Below are 12,296 nucleotides of genomic sequence, written 5' to 3' on the forward strand. Positions count from 1 at the left end.
GAACTTAATGCAGTCATGCCCACCTTAATGAGAAACGACAGGTGACAGTGAAATGAGTGCATGGTTAGAGAGATCATCATCTTGTCAGGTCTTGTGCTTTGCAATTACTGATTCGGAGACAAAATGGAAGTTTTTGCTGTACATTGCTGAGCACCCCCCCACCCCATACAACGTTGTCTCACAAGCAATATTCATTTGACTCACAATTCCAAGAAAGATTTTGACACATCTCCCTGACATCACACAAGGGTTTGGTAAATATCTTGATTGAGCTTCACATCCACGAATATGAAGCTCACAAAGGGAGACATGGCTCCCACCAATGAATATGCACAATGTCAAACCATTCTCATTGACATCAAATGTATTTACGAAAGTAGAAGATTTATACATTGATCGAATACCTGCAAACCACAAGTGCTGTTCATATTTCTTCATTTTCCTAACACTACGCCTAGGTTCAGCCCCAACATCCAAAGCAGAGATGGAAGCAGCTTGCAGACTGCTACACCCGGTTGTCTGTGATGTCCTTTGCGGACATCCTCTGGTGGTCCAAGGCAAGTAGGGCCTCGGTCTGACAAATGTCTTCTGCTCAGGGGCAGATGCACGCTCCTCATCCTGACCAGCTCGATTTGATGGGACCACAGCTGCGTCTCAGTTGCTGGACATCCTTGGAGTAACCTGTATGGGGGCCCCTGGGGTTTCCGCCTGGCGCTTATCCTCCATATAAATGCCTGAGGGCTCCTCCCTGACCTTCTTGATAAGAAGGGACATCTGGAGAGAGGTCAAGGTGCTCGGCCACTGATGGGTGCCATCAATGCCTGGAGTGCAAGTCAGAGTGCAAATCCGGCAATTCCTGCTGGATCAAGGTCTCCAAGGTAGTCGCCACCCTTCCCATGGTGACCTTGAGGTGCTGGCATACCGGTGCCATGAAAATGGACAGAATGCGGATGGACTCTTCCATCCTTCACGATAGTCTACTGAATGACTTGCAATTCTGCCTGATGTTCCGTCACAGTCTTGGCATTTCCAGCATTTTCTCAGTGTCTGCTTGCAGAGGCTCATCATCTGACATCATCTCAGCTGGTGCCTGATCCCCAGCAGACCTGAGAGTTCAAGGGATCTGGGCTGATAATGTCTCTGACTGCTGTGGAGACGTATCAGTGAGGTGTTCTTTAGGTGAGCCCGAGCCTGACCTAGAACTATGACCCACCAAGGTGTGTGTGTGTGTCTCTGCAATGGTGGAGGGTGCGTGTGAACACAGTGATGGATTTTCTTCAGATAGTACCTCGGCATCCTCTTCTGAGGTGGGCTGGGGCTTATGTTTGCCCGACTCCTTTGCCGAACCTGCCAGAAGGGAAGAGAGATTTTTTTCATGAGCGGCACAACAGCACAGTTGCTTCACAGCTCCAGGGTCCCAGGTACGATTCCTGCTTGGGTCACTGTTTGTGCGGAGTCTGCACGTTCTCCATGAAGACAAAAGGAACAAATGTGAGAAGGGATAGAGCAGAGGTTGTAAGCCTCCTGTATGTCCTGAGAAACAGCTGAGGATGGAGATCATGCCGCCAGATGATGAGATAGCGATGTGAATGTATCCGTGAGAACGTATCCGTGAGACGATCAGTGCTGCTACGTGTCCCTGGCTAATTACCGAATCACACAGTGCAGAAGATGCACTTCAGCCCATCAAGTCTGCACCGATACACACCAATGTTGTGCGCAAACTCTAAAGAGGGTAACAGTTTGAGTGCATAATGGCATGATGAGAGTGCATGATTGGAGTGAGCTGAAGATTAACTTACCTTGGCAGAGAGGATGAGATCATTCATCCTCTTCCTGCATTCGATGACGTAGCAGGAGCGATTCCCAGTCGCATTGACCTGACTTGCTAGGCCTCCCAGTCAGGAAAGGTAGAGGCATCCTTCGGGTAATGAACATCCTGGTGTTGGAGTACTACTCACACCCATGCCTTGAGGGAGTCGTGGCTAAACCTTGGGGCTGTCTACATTTTCTGCTGTGCAGACATCTCTACAAGTCTCTGGAGAGCCATGATGTGGAGATGCCGGCGTTGGCCTGCGGTGAGCACTGTAAGAAGTCTTACAACACCAGGTTAAAGTCCAACAGGTTTGTTTCAAACACTAGATTTTGGAGCACTGCTCCTTCCTCAGGTGAATGATGAAGGAGGAAGGAGCAGTGCTCCGAAAGCTAGTGTTTGAAACAAACCTGTTGGACTTTAACCTAGTCTCTGGAGAGACAGTTGGAATGGAGAGAGTGAAATGTGTGTCTTCAGGTGTTATTTAAATATGGCACCCTGACCTTCGACCCATTACATAAGGCGGGGCAGATGCACCCATGTGATTTGAAGAGCTACTCATCTACGAATAAGTAATGAGGTTCCGAATGTGAAATTGGGCACGATTTTCCACTGCAACCAGCGGGATATGTGCTGCAGAATCCACCCACCACAGTGCTTAAGTTTCAAAAATGGAAAATACCCCCTCAGTCTTATCGTCTTGAAATATGTTGAGAACCATCTTAATTTTGTTCATATAAGCAGTTTGCCAATGTAAGCAGATGTATGGGTGGCACGGTAGCAAGGTGGTTCGCACTGTTGCTTCACGGCGCCAGAGTCCCAGGTTCGATTCCCGGCTTGGGTCACGGTCTGTGTGGAGTCTGCACGTTCTCCCCGTGTCTTTTAAAAAATAAATTTAGAGTACCCAATTCATTTTTTCCAATTAAGGGGAAATTTTAGAGTGGCCAATGCACCTAGCCACCTAATCTTTGGGTTGCGGGGGCGAAATCCACGCCAACACGGGGAGAATGTGCAAACTCCACACGGACCGTGACCCAGAGCCGGGATCAAGACTGGGACCGTGGCGCCCTGAGGCAGCTGTGCTAACCATTGGGCCACCGTGCTGCCCATTCTCCCCATTTCTGCGTGGGTTTCCTCCAGGTGCTCCATTTCTTCCCACAAGTATCGAAAGATGTGCTGTTAGGTTATTTGAACATTCTGAATTCTCCCTGTGTACCCGAACAGGTGCTGGAATGTGGCGACTAGGGACTTTTCACAGTAACTTCATTGCAGTGTTAATGTAAGCCTACATGTGACAATAAAGATTATTATTAAATTATTATTACAGCTTCCCATGATCTCACCACTGCGGATTTCAGGAAAGTTTCCTTCTCTCAGAGATGGTGAATCTCCTTCTGTTGGAAGAGCTGCCTGATCAGGGCCATGTATTGTGTCTCAAGAAGCAATGGCCAATTTCACCAACGGCTCCCTTAATAATGTTAAGGACTTATAAAACATTCTAAATGGACGTTTGCCAGATTTTATGCTGATGTCAGCGCAGACGGTAAATATTTGGTACAGGCCCGGAACTAGGACTTCACCATATTGTCAAATTAATCCAACATAAAGGGGTTCAAGATAAATGGCTGGTAATATATGTTAATTGAACTGGATTAAATCATATTTTCATATTTAGAATAAGGGTAGGTGGTGGCATAGTGGTATTGTCACTGGACTAGTAAACCAGAGACCCAGAGTAATGCTCTGGGAATCCAACTTCAAATCCTGCCACTGCAGATGGTGAAATTTGAATTTAATAAAAAATTAAAAAGTCTAATGATGACCATGAAACCATTATCAATTATTGTATAAACCCATCTGGTTCACTACTTTTCTGTAGGGAAGGAAATCTGCCATCCTTACCTGGTCTGGCCTATATGTGACTCCAGACCCACAGCAATGTGGGTGACTCCCAACTGCCTCCTCAAGGGTAATTAGGGATGGGCAATAAATGCTGGCACAGACCTCCGGGGGCGGCTATGAAGGAGTAGGTCGCACATTTGGTGGCACCCTCTCGGGTCGGACCTTTGGACCTTTCCCCCCGATTTTTTGTCAGATTTGATTCGGAAAATTGATGGTGGACGCAATTGTGAAGAGGAATCCTACATCAGTGCAAGGAGAGGCGGACCAGGAGTGCTCGCCAAGGAAGAAATAGGTGAACAGAGACTTGGGCTGAAGCTGCAGCGGGAGAAAGCATGGCAGTTGACCGGAGTCCTTGTTCGACGACCCATTGGTCAACGGAGCACCTGATGCAGTTCATACAGGAGGGCTTCACCAAGCAGAAACAGGAATGCTTGGACCCGATTAAGGAGTCAATTGCACGGCTGGAACATAGACTGGATGCTCAAGATCAGGCGATCCAGAAAGTGGAGAAGGCACTGACTGAGCAGGAGGAACACCAAACAGCAGTGGAGTTGGAGGTGGGGTGTTGAGAGACCAACAGAAAAGGCTCCAGGAAAAGGTGGAGGACCTAGAGAATAGGTCTCGCTGGCAGAACTTGCGAATCGTTGGTCTCCCGGAGGGTTCCTTTGTGAGAAGGAAAGGGCTGGCAGTGGAGTGAGGTGTTTGAACTTGGCTGCAGCGTTCATGTTAACAAAGTTTTTGTTTTTGTATGTTATCTGTAATGCCTTCTGTATTGATTTGGGGCCTGCCGCAAATTTGAGAGTTAAAGTTTGCATTTGCACTGATGGGGAATGGAAATTTTCTTTTTTATTTTCTTTGTGTTTCCTTTCGGCAATTGGGTTGGGATTGTTTTATTTTGCATATGTGTGTGTCCGATTGGGGGGGGTGGGGGTGGGGGAGGGGGGGGAACAATAGGTGGCAAAATATCTGGCGCCATGGGCGGGGGCTACCAAGCTAGCTGGGCAGGCTGGCTCATAGAAGCGAAGTGGGGAGTGAGCAGATGTTATGCTTGTTGAAGGGGGTGGTTTGCATAGTGCTGTTACTGGGGGTGGGGGGGGAACTGTTCTGCTGACGGGGAGGGACCTTTGTTGTGGGAGGTCGGGGATGGAGGCTGCCTGGGGGCAGGTCTGCGGATGCGTGGGCGCGAGCAGGAGACTGGCCCAAGAAAGGTGATGGCTGATCGGCGTGGGGGGGCGGGGGGGGGGGGGGGGAAGGGCAACCGGGCTGATCACATGGAACGTAAGAGGGCAAAATGGGCCGTTAAGAGGGCACGCATGTTTGTGCATTTTAGGGGATTGAAGGCAGACATGGCAATGTTGCAGGAGATGCCCTGGACTCTAAGACTAGAGGAGTCACGATCGTGATTAATAAGCGAGTGTCATTCGAGGCAGGAAGAATAGTTGCGGATGTGGGAGGCCATTACATTATGGTTAGTGGGAAGCTGGAGGGGTTGCCGGTGGTGCTCGTGAATGTGTACACGCCGAATTGGGATGAAGTGGAGTTCATAAGAAGGATGTTGGGGAAGATCCCGGACCTGGATTCGCAGGAAGGTGGCCAACACCCGCACTTGAGTTTGGATGTCAGACTTTTAGCAGATGAGGTGGTGTGCGGGCGGGTGAGGAAATGTATCCAGAACTATCTGGAAGCTAATTATGCGGGGGAAGTCTTGGCTGCAATGGTCTGGGAGGTGCTGAAGGCGGTGGTTACAGGAGAGCTGTTTTTAAGGAGTTTTACAGCAGGCAGTATGAGTTGGAACCCCCAGCTGGACCGGAGGGGATGAGGCAATTCTTAGGAGGGCCAAGGTTCCCGAAGGTGGACAAAGGATTGGTAAAGGGCTGGGGGCCTCGATCGGGTTGGAAGAAATAGCAGAAGTGCTGAAGGCCATGCAATCGGGTAAAGCCCCAGGACTGGACGGGTACCCAGTGGAGTTTTATAAAAAGTTCTCTGGGATACTGGGGTCGCTGCTGATGAGGATATTTAATGAGGCAAGGGAGGGAGGGGTGATTCCCCTGACGATATCACAGGCCATGATCTCATTGATTCTGAAGAGGGATAAGGACCCGGAGCTATGCAGGTCCCACAGACTGATCTCCCTACTAAATGTAGACGCCAAACTGTTGGCCAAAATCTTGTCCTCTAGGATCGAAGACGGCGTTCCAGATGCGATCGGTGAGGACCAGACAGGATTCGTTAAGGGTAGGCAGTTGGCGGCCAATGTTAGAAGGCTGCTGAATGTGACTATGATGCCCCCAGAGGGTAGGGACGTAGAGGTAGTGGTCGCAATGGACGCAGAGAGGGCATTTGATCGGGTGGAATGGTGGGAGGTGCTGGGGCGGTTTGGGTTTGGACGGGGCTTCATCGACTGGGTTAGACATCAGGCAAGTGTACGGACAAACAGGTTGACATCAGGCTATTTTAGTTGCACCGGGGAACGAGGCCATGATATGGCTCCCCCCACTGCTGTTTGCATTGGCCATAGAACCGCTGGTAATTGCGTTGAGAGCCTCAAAGGGCTGGAACGGGCTGGACCGGGGAGGGGTGGAATACAGAGTCTCGCTATACGCAGGTGACCTGCTCCTCTATGTTTCAGACCCACAAGAACGGATAGAAGAAATTATGAGGATTCTGGGGGAATTTGGTCGGTTTTCGGGGCATAAATTGAACATGGTGAAAAGTGAGATGTTCGTGATCCAGGCAAAGGGGCAGGGGAGGCCATTTGGGGAGCTGCCATTTAGAGTGGTAGGGGGAAGCTTTCGGTACCTAGGCATCCAGGTGGCACAGGAATAGGAACGGCTACGACTAGTAGACCAAATGAAGGAAGATTTCCGAAGGTGGGACTTGCTCCCATTATCACTAGCTAGGAGGGTACAGACAGTGACAATGACAATCCTCCCGAGATTCCTGTTTGTGTTTCAGTGTCGCCCCATCTTTATTCCATGGACCTTCTTTAAACGGATCAATAAGGTGATCTCTGGCTTTGTATGGGCGGGTAAGACCCCACGAGTAAAAAAGGGGATGCTGGAGTACAGCCGGTGGGAGGGCAGGCTGGCGCTGCCGAACTTTAGTAATTATTATTGGGTGGCGAATATCGCCATGGTTAGGAAGTGGGTGGTGGGGGATGGTCGATATGGGAGCGAGTAGAGGCGGCATCATGTAAGGGCACTAGTTTGGGGGCATTGGTAACAGCACCTCTGCCATTCCCGCCGGCACAGTACTCCACCAGCCCCATGGTGGCAGTGGCCCTGAGATACTGGGGGCAATGGAGGAGACATGAGGGAGTGGAGGGAGCATCGGTCTGGTCTCCAATCTGCAATAATCACCGGTTTGCCCCGGGGAGGTTAGATGGAGCGTTCCGGAGATGGCAGAGAGCAGGGATCGAGGGGATGGGAGATCTGTTTATAGAGGGGAGCTTCCCCAGCCTGAGGGAGTTGGAGGAGAAATTCGAACTGATGGATGGAAATGAGTTTAGGTACCTGCAGGCATGAGATTTCATGCGCAGGCAGGTCTCAACCTTCGCGCTCCTCCCACCAAGGGGGATACAGGACGGGGTAGTTTCCAGAATGTGGGTGGGAGAAAGGAGGGTTTCGGACATTTACAAGGAACTCATGGGGTCAAAGGAAACGCAGACTGAGGAGCTGAAACACAAATGGGAAGAGGAGTTAGGAGGAGAGATAGAGGATGGTCTCTGGGAGGATGCGTTGAGTAGAGTCAACGCATCCACAACATATCAGGCTCAGCCTGATACAGTTTAAGGTCGTTCACCGGGCCCACATGACAGTGGCCCGGATGAGCAGGTTCTTTGAGGTAGGAGACAGGTGCGCAAGGTGTGTGAAAGGACCAGCGAACCATGTTCCTATGTTCTGGGCATGCCCGAAGCTTAGGGGATTTTGGCAGAGGTTTGCGGTTGTCATGTCCAAGGTGTTAAAAACAAGGGTGGCACCGAGTCCGGAGGTGGCGATTTTCAGAGTGTTGATAGATCCGGGATTCCAGGAGGAGAAAGAGGTAGATGTTCTGGCCTTTGTCTCCCTGGTAGCCTGGAAACAGATACTATTAGCTTGGAGGGACTCAAAGCCGCCGAAGACAGAGACCTGGATAACTGACATGGCTAGCTTTCTCTGTCCGGAAAAAATCAAGTTCGCCCTGAGAGGGTCAATGTGAGGGTTCGTTCGGAGGTGGCAGCCCTTATTTGGGGAAAATTAACCATCAGCAGAAAGGGGAGGGGGAGGTTGGGGTTCAGTTTAGTTTAGATTAGGGTGTAAGAAAGGTGGGACCTGTGAGGGAGGAAGACGGCCTTTGCACTATGTTTATATTTATATGTACACTGTTTTTTTCTGTTGTTGTTATAAAACCATAAATACTTCAAGAAAATATTTATTAAAAAAAAATAAATGCTGGCACAGCCAGCAATGCCCATGTTCCATAAACAAATTTTTTTTAAAGTCCAGTTTAGGAATCTGATTAATGTTCGCTTAGTTATTTCCCAACTATCGACAAGACTTGATATAAAAATCCACAATAATTTAACATTAAGGGAGCTCTCGAAACATCTGGTGAAGGCAGTGTTGTAAAGTGATGAGTTACATTGGTCTGTATTTCCATAATTATTGCTCTGGGTGTAAAGCTTATTCAGACACGTTAGATGATATTACAAGTGTAAAATTCAGCTGCTAGTCTCGAGTGGGTGGTTAAATTATTGCAAGCTAAACAAGAGGGCAAAGCTGTTTATTTTAACTTAAATTAACCTGTTCTTTTGGGCCTTGTATTGTAAATCAAATTTACAAGTTCTCAAAACGCTCAAAAAGGATGATTAATTGACTGCACAATGATACTTCTGTACAGCATTATTGCAATTCTAGAGATTCATTAAAACACTACTTGTAAATAATCATGATGTGGAGATGCCAGCATTGGACTGGGGTGAGCACAGTAAGAAGTCTTAAAGCACCAGATTAAAGTATTGTCTTGCATCTTTGACTTTGTCTATACAAATGTTTCTGGAACCTCCCTTTCACCTGAGGAAGGAGCAGTGCTCCGAAAACTAGTGATTTGAAACAAACCATTTGGACTTTAACCTGGTTGAAAGACTTCTTACTGTGTAAATAATCAGTCAATGTGCAAGTGCAACGTGTCTTATTGTAATGTGGTTCAGTAATGGAAAGTTTCAAGGTGGAATTCCTACAAGCAGGGACTTGGGTGCAACAGCACTTCCAGTTTTTTTATCGAAACTCTACTGCCACAATCGATACAACATTCCTGATGCCTATCTGCATATCATCACTCACTTCTACTTTCTCAGGAAGTAGTCAGGTTATCCTAATAGCTCTTGCAAATTGAAACTGCCAGACTCTCTTGGGGGGGGGGGGGGGGGGGGGGGGGGGGGGGGGGGGGGGGGGGGGGGGGGGGGGGGGGGCGCTGGGCAGTTTCTGATGAGGTGGTTGGGATAATTCAAGATTCCACAGATATCAAGTGACAGACCTACATTTTTGGCAGTGAGTCGGGCCTCCACCGTTGCAATCTTAGCTCAGGACTCATTCATTCCCAAAAAACAAATTTAAAGCAATAGAGTTGAAAAACTCAGCTCCCTGTATCAGTAAGACATATTTTCTGGAGCAGGAAGACTGAGAGATTGGATGAGAGGATGGTGAGCTGGAAATTAAGGTTGACTAATTAGGACTGGGAAGGCTGGGTCTAATGGTTAAAAGCAAATTACTGCGGATGCTGGTATCTGAAACGAAAGAGAAAGTGCTGGAAAATCTCAGCAGGCCTGGCAACATCTGCCATTTTAACAAAAGACCCTGCTCCCATGCCCACATGTCTGTTCTTGGCCTGCTGCAATGTTCCAGGGAAGCTCAACGTAAACTGGAAGAACAACAACTCATCTTCCGGTTAGGCACGCTACAGCCTTCCGGCCTGAACATCGAATTCAACAACTTCAGATGATCAGCTCTATGATCATCTCGAGATGATCAGCTCGACCCATTTGTTTTCATCCCATTTCATTTTAACTGTCTTTTACCATTTCTTCCTTTCTTTTTTTTAATAAATGTTTTTATTCTCCATTTTCACATTTTCCTTCAAAATTTACACCCCACCCACAGACAGTAGACGGTAACAAATACAAAATCAATCCCCTTAACAATAACAACGATCCCATCCTCCCACCCCCCGTCTCCCCCCCAAACAACAGCCCACCTGTCAATATATGCATCCATAAAACAAAGCCTCCCACGGTGGAAACAAAAAACAAAGGAGAAAAAGAAAAAAGGAGTCCAGGACCATCCATGGTCACCATAGAGTCCACTACCCCCCCCCCCCCCCCCCCCCCCCCCACACTCAACGCCGTCCAACCTCTGAAAGTGTGCCATACATGATACCCAAGAGTTGTAACACCCCCCCCCCCCTCCCCACCCAACTCCTCCCGTCTACTGCCTCTTGTAAAACTCCTTCCCCCCAACCTCGGTTCCTTCACCCCCAACTTTCTACCCCGGCTAGACCACTCGGATCCTGTTCTGCCAGGCTCTGATGGCCGCAGCCCCTCCCCCCACCTCACTCCTGTTCACTGGCCAGCGTGAAGGCCCCCGCCCAGGTCCCTTTCCCCCTTGCCCGACCCTAGGAAAGCCCAAAAATCCCCTTTTAGCACACAAACCCCACATATCCACCTAAACCACAAAGAGCCCTCACTTTGAGTGAAAGTCCCATCACTTCCCTTGTCCAAATATATACATCGGCTCCTTTAGCCCATACACCCGCACGCAGTGAAACAAACAAACAAAAAAAAAGAAAATAGTCATGAGGTTACATCGGCACATTTCTTAACATATATTTAATTCCCGCCCCCAATCTTATCCACCTTTCTCCTCTTTGCTTCCTCTTCTCCTCCCCCCACATCTACAATTCATCCTCTGATGTTAGTCTTCCTGCTGTTTGACCTTTCACATCTTTTGTTCTCTCTGGGGACTGCCATTAGCACTCTTTCCCCTTGGCTTCTGTGGCCATTAGCACCCCAGTTCCCTGGGTTTTTGTAGCTATGACCTCATCTTTCATTCTCTCTCCACAGTATAAATATTTCCCACTTTCTCTGTCTGTTAGCTTTGACAAATAGTCATCGGACTCAAAATGTTAGCTCATTTCTCTCCCTACAGATGCTGCCAGACCTGCTGAGATTTTCCAGCATTTTCTCTTTGGGCCCACTGGTCTTTTGTTATGGTCCTGAATTGCTTGTTCAATTGTCAAGTGCTGCATTGGTCTTTGCTACAAATCTAGAAGGAAATCACAACGGCATGTCGAATAACAAACAAAATTGTGTCATCAAATAAGAATAATAGTGTTTTGAATGACATTTCCAGCATCCCTTTACTGCTCACAAATTCTTTCTTGCTATGTGTCTCAGCAATTGAGGCATACACCTATAATAATCCAGGAGACACAAGAAGGCTAAACAGGTTTACTTTAACTCAAAAGTAAAGTCACTACCGTGCCGTGCAACACAAATGTCCCAGCCGGGACTATGGGAACTCCCATTTCCGAGTCAGGGAGCAGCATTTAAAGGGCTCACTAACCAGTCCCACTGGGCAGGCCTCCGCCCACTACCAGGGGAACACATACACTATATGCCCCAAAGGGAGACCAATTCGTGATTTCCCATGATCCTCTTGAGGGTTATCACATCCTACAACCCATTCCCTAGTAAGTCCAGACAAACCCCCCCCCCCCCCTTCCCCCTCCCCCCCCCCCCCCCCCCCCCCCCCCCCCCCCCCCCCCCCAATTTCCATGCCAATGAAGCCTCCTTCTCTTCTTGGTGAACAACCTCAGGTCAACAACTAGTAGAACCAGGCGTGAAGAGGATAGCAGATCGTCGCTTCCTGGCAGAGGGTCCAAGGGTCATTATTGGGGCCTCCTCTTAGATGCTGACCTCTGGCTGAGGGTCAGTCGTCTGTCGCCATTTCTGATCTAGAGTCTCTGTCCTCGCAGGTATAACTCTCAGGTTTCCTATGGACTGAGTCCCTCATCCAGAGGAGAGGGCAAAGGACGTTGAGGGTGTCGGCCCGTCCAGAGTAGTTTCAACAGGAGAGAGATCCCTGCTCTTAAGACGGTCCATGTGCTTCCTTACAGTCCTACCCGGCCCCCCACCCCCCCCCAAAAGATTGGGAAACAATAAGCTGAGTCTGGTCTAGAGTCGATGGCCCATGAGCAACTCCACTGGTGACACCCCCGTTGCAGTGTGTGGCAGGGTCCTGTAATCGAAGAGGGACTGGGCCAATTTGGTGTTGAGAGAACCAGCGGTCTGTTTCTTCGTGCCGCTTTTAAACATTTGGACTGCCCATTTGAGGATGGATGGATGGTCTGGTTTAATCCCATTAGACTTCACAAATGCCTGTAACTCTGCCAGTGACCCGGGTTCAATTAATGGCTTAGGTCACTGTCTGTGCGGAGTCTGCCCGTTCTCCCTGTGTCTTCCCTCCGGGTGGTTTGGTTTCCTCCCACGAGTCCCAAAAGACATGTTTGTTGGGTGAATTGGACATTCTCAATTCTCCCTCAGTTT

General features: G+C 48.8%; 1 protein-coding gene across 20 annotated transcripts in view; it reads right to left on the reverse strand.

Moving 5' to 3' along the window:
• mpp7a (membrane protein, palmitoylated 7a (MAGUK p55 subfamily member 7)) overlaps positions 1–12,296 on the reverse strand; it is a 779,450-nt gene that overhangs the window by 103,257 nt on the left and 663,897 nt on the right. The gene's annotated exons all lie outside the window — the stretch shown is intronic.

Source organism: Scyliorhinus canicula, chromosome 5 (genome assembly GCF_902713615.1).
Source record: "Scyliorhinus canicula chromosome 5, sScyCan1.1, whole genome shotgun sequence".
Classification (NCBI taxonomy): Eukaryota; Metazoa; Chordata; class Chondrichthyes; order Carcharhiniformes; family Scyliorhinidae; genus Scyliorhinus; species Scyliorhinus canicula.